This window comes from Perca fluviatilis, chromosome 12 (assembly GCF_010015445.1).
Source record: "Perca fluviatilis chromosome 12, GENO_Pfluv_1.0, whole genome shotgun sequence".
NCBI lineage: Eukaryota > Metazoa > Chordata > Actinopteri > Perciformes > Percidae > Perca > Perca fluviatilis.
This window is the reverse complement of record NC_053123.1, coordinates 37,191,892-37,196,891: the sequence shown is the minus strand read 5'-3', so window position 1 is coordinate 37,196,891 and position 5,000 is coordinate 37,191,892. Positions and strand designations below refer to the sequence as shown.

The 5,000-nt window shown below is 41.8% G+C and overlaps 1 protein-coding gene across 1 annotated transcript in view; it reads left to right on the top strand.

The window, feature by feature from the left end:
• The window catches only part of kif5c (kinesin family member 5C), a 25,816-nt gene that overhangs the window by 2,516 nt on the left and 18,300 nt on the right, over positions 1 to 5,000 (top strand). The gene's annotated exons all lie outside the window — the stretch shown is intronic.

The following is a 5,000-nucleotide window of genomic DNA, read 5'->3' as shown; positions in this document are numbered from 1 at the left end:
CTGGTTCTATACACGCTAAAAGTCCTGATTATTTACATGGAGTCTGGTGGAGATATGCTGGCTCTATACACGCTAAAAGTCCTGATTATTTACATGGAGTCTGGTGGAGATATGCTGGCTCTATACACGCTTTAAGTCCTGATTATTTACATGGAGTCTGGTGGAGATATGCTGGCTCTATACACGCAAGTTATTATTTATACACGCTAAAAGTCCTGATTATTTACATGGAGTCTGGTGGAGATATGCTGGATCTATACACGCTTAAAAGTCCTGATTATTTACATGGAGTCTGGTGGAAATATGCAGGCTCTATTACACGCTAAAAGTCCTGATTATTTACATGGAGTCTGGTGGAGATATGTTGGCTCTATACACGCTTAAAGTCCTGATTATTTACATGGAGTCTGGTGGAAATATGCTGGCTCTATACACGCGCAAAAGTCCTGATTATTTACATGGAGTCTGGTAAAGATATGCTGGCTCTATACACGCCTAAAAGTCCTGATTATTTACATGGAGTCTGGTGGAGATATGCTGGCTCTATACACGCTAAAAGTCCTGATTATTTACATGGAGTCTGGTGGAGATATGCTGGCTCTATACACGCTAAAAGTCCTGATTATTTACATGGAGTCTGGTGGAGATATGCTGGCTCTATACACGCTTTAAGTCCTGATTATTTACATGGAGTCTGGTGGAGATATGCTGGCTCTATACACGCTTTAAGTCCTGATTATTTACATGGAGTCTGGTGGAAATATGCAGGCTCTATACACGCTAAAAGTCCTGATTATTTACATGGAGTCTGGTGGAGATATGTTGGCTCTATACACGCTTAAAGTCCTGATTATTTACATGGAGTCTGGTGGAAATATGCTGGCTCTATACACGCTAAAAGTCCTGATTATTTACATGGAGTCTGGTAAAGATATGCTGGCTCTATACACGCTAAAAGTCCTGATTATTTACATGGCGTCTGGTGGAGATATGCTGGCTCTATACACGCTAAAAGTCCTGATTATTTACATGGCGTCTGGTGGAAATATGCTGGCTCTATACACGCTAAAAGTCCTGATTATTTACATGGAGTCTGGTGGAGATATGCTGGATCTATACCAGCTAAAAGTCCTGATTATTTACATGGAGTATGGTGGAGATATGCTGGATCTATACACGCTAAAAGTCCTGATTATTTACATGGAGTCTGGTGGAGATATGCTGGCTCTATACACGCTTAAAAGTCCTGATTATTTACATGGAGTCTGGTGGAGATATGCTGGCTCTATACTCGCTAAAAGTCCTGATTATTTACATGGAGTATGGTGGAGATATGCTGGATCTATACACGCTTAAAAGTCCTGATTATTTACATGGAGTCTGGTGGAGATATGCTGGATCTATACACGCTAAAAGTCCGATTATTTACATGGAGTTGGTGGAGATATGATGGCTCTATACTCGCTAAAAGTCCTGATTATTTACATGGAGTCTGGTGGAGATATGCTGGCTCTATACTCGCTAAAAGTCCTGATTATTTACATGGAGTATGGTGGAGATATGCTGGATCTATACACGCTAAAAGTCCTGATTATTTACATGGAGTCTGGTGGAGATATGCTGACTCTATACACGCTTAAAAGTCCTGATTATTTACATGGAGTCTGGTGGAGATATGCTGGCTCTATACACGCTAAAAGTCCTGATTATTTACATGGAGTCTGGTGGAGATATGCTGGCTCTATACACGCTAAAAGTCCTGATTATTTACATGGAGTCTGGTGGAGATAGGCTGGCTCTATACACGCTAAAAGTCCTGATTATTTACATGGAGTCTGGTGGAGATATGCTGGCTCTATACATGCTAAAAGTCCTGATTATTTACATGGAGTCTGGTGGAGTTTGGTGATGGTGATTTCGGGGCTGTTTCATGTTAAACTAAAAGGATCTTACTTTTTTACTAAAAGGTCTATCTCTGTAGGGATCCATCCCATAATGTTGTCAGACACTTAGAATAATAATGTGAGTCTGTCAGCAGCGACAACAGAACTTTTAGAGACTCTAACTGCTGCTGAACATTAGTCCTGTAGGGTTACATTAAGTTCGCGGTTCTGGTTTAATACTGGACCAGGTTCACAGATTGTTGTTCACATGACACACTCAGACACACAAACACACACCACACACACACACTCAACACACACACACATGGAGACAGAGGGCTAGATTTACTAACACTAGCGCAGTTTGCGCCTGCGTCCCTCTTATGCGAGTTCGGTAATAGCGCACGCTATGCTTCCACATTTTGCGTAGTATTTATCAACACCCATCAGGCAATCAGCGTCTTTCTCCGCCCACTAGACCGTAAATTCCCCTGTAGCAAAGCGGTACTTGTGCTATGATATGGCTGAGTGCAGACTGCGATATTCCCACTGCTGATGCAATGACTGTTTGAAATGATCCTGATGCCAATATTTGTAATGTAGCGAGGGAGTTTAACAACTGCTGGAATGGGATGTGAACGCTGAGTGGGAGATTCAATTTCATCTTTGATTTCTTCCAGTAACTCTAATATTGCTATGTTATTAATATATTATTATTATTATTATTATTATTATATTATGGCTGCTTGATCCGTAACGCTAAATGATGTTGTGTTCACTGACAAAGTGTGATTCTTGTGTTAAAAATATTTTCAGCCTCGCCTATGTCTTCATCTTGCTGAAATTGCTGTTGCCATTTCACCAGCGGCATAAAGGTCTACGAGGAAACTGCGGCTGGTTTAGACCTGCTATAAGAGGCGGAGAGTTTCCCCGCAGAATAGAGGCGCGCTCCTACTGACAGTCTTTGTAAATACGGATATATAATTAGGGGCACGCTACCTTATCCTCCCACCTTTTTGGGTGGAACTCCCACTTTCCCCACGACCCTCCCACGAACGCATATTGAAAGCGCAACTTGTCTCTTCTCGCTCATGTGGCGACAATCTGCGATTTTACCCAAGTGCGCCCTGTTTGTAAATAGCCCGCATCGGTTACGTCCGTCTTTGCGACCAATTAGCGCCTGGAAACAGGCGCAAACGGCTTGATAAATCTAGCCCTGAGAGTCCAGGAGAGCAAAGCAACCCTTTCTAACGTGAATATAATGAGGCTGATTTAAAGGAGGAGAGTTCAGTCTGTTTTAATGAGACGTCCTTAAAACAGATGTTTGTTTCTACTTCCTGATTTAGAACGAACTCATCAGTGAAAGTTCAGTCTGAAAAGCTTCCAACAAACAGAGAATAACGATGTACGTTATATATGCTGCCGTGTGATTGGCTGACGCAGCGTCTGAGTTCAGTAGAGAGAGCGCGGGATGGACCTGCTGCAAAGCCTCATGGGAAATATTCTGTCAGATCAATAAGACGTTTCCCTCTGACGGTCACGCAAACATTTATCTTCTACGTTGTGACAACACGTTTAATTACATTTAAAGTTTCTACTTTTATCTACATATTATTATGTATGAGTGTGTGTGTGTGTGTGTGTGTGTTTGTGTGTGTGTGTGTGTGTGTGTGTGTGTGTGTGTCTGTGTGTGTGTGTCTGTGTGTGTGTGTGTCTGTGTGTGTGTGTGTGTGTCTGTGTGTGTGTGTGTGTGTGTATGTGTGTGTGTGTTTCTGTGTGTGTGTGTGTGTGTGTGTGTCTGTGTGTGTGTTTGTGTGTGTCTGTGTCTGTATGTGTGTGTGTGTGTGTTTGTGTGTGTGTGTGTGTGTGTGTGTGTTTGTGTGTGTCTGTGTGTGTGTGTGTGTGTGTGTGTGTCTGTGTGTGTTTGTGTGTCTGTGTGTGTGTCTGTGTCTGTATGTGTGTGTGTGTGTTTCTGTGTATGTGTGTGTGTCTGTGTGTATGTGTCTGTGTGGGAGTGTGTGTGTCTGTGTGTGTAGTAATCATCTTTCCTTCCTTTGATTGGTTCGGTCTTCTCCCAGTGGGATGCAGTTACCATGACGACAGGCATTTTATTGAAACCCAGACTGACAGACTGATTCTCATCATTTCCTCCCAAGGAAACCGTTGATCTGGTGCTGGACTCCAGGTCCCTGGAACGTGTTAGGGTTAGGGTTCCTGTAAGAGTCTGCTTGGGTTAACGTTTCACAGAACATCATGGCTGATGTCGCTTAACGGTTAACGATCCCTTAACGATGCTTAACGATGCTTAACGATGCTTAACGATGCTTAATGATGCTTAATGATGCTAAACAATGCTTAACGATGCTATCGGTCAGAAAGAAACCTCATCCTTAAAAGTAGAGAAATACTTGAGTCTGTAAATAAAGATCACAGCTAATCTCTGTTTGTGAAGCAGAAACACATTTTCTTTCTGTAAATCATTGGAAGACTTGTTGGAAAAGCTGCTCTGAGTGATTAATACATTAATCATGAACAATAATCGGCTGTATTGTTTGTGCTTTTGGATATTTCTTCTCTCAGAGGAGGATTTAATAATCTCCTGATGTTTCAGACGTTACAGAAATGAGGAGAAACTGAATATTTTGGGTTTTTGGACTGTTTAAAGATACATCCAGACATTTATTCAGAGCAATGAGGAAAACAGTTATTATTATTCCTCTGACATTTTAATGTTCAGTGAGTGCTGCTCTGAATCTGAATGTGCTGATAAAGCTCCAGACTGTTCTCAGATCAGTTAAATGTCAGCAGATAATGAGAACAGGAAGCTGCTGACTCATCTCAGTGGTCAGGAAACACAGCGCTCCGTCAGGTTTCTTCATTAGTACCCAAAGGGAAATGTGTTATTATAATAATAATAATTATTATTATTATTATTATTATTATAAGTACCCAAAGGGAAATGTTGTTGAGCAGGATCTATCTGCAGATAGTCTGATAGCTGCAGGTGTAAACTCTCACTGTAGCGCCTGGTTCGACCCTGCGGAGCCTCAGACTTATGTTCAGAGTCAGTGGGAAGCCAACGCTGTACAGAGAATAAAAGGTTGTTATGAGCTGTCT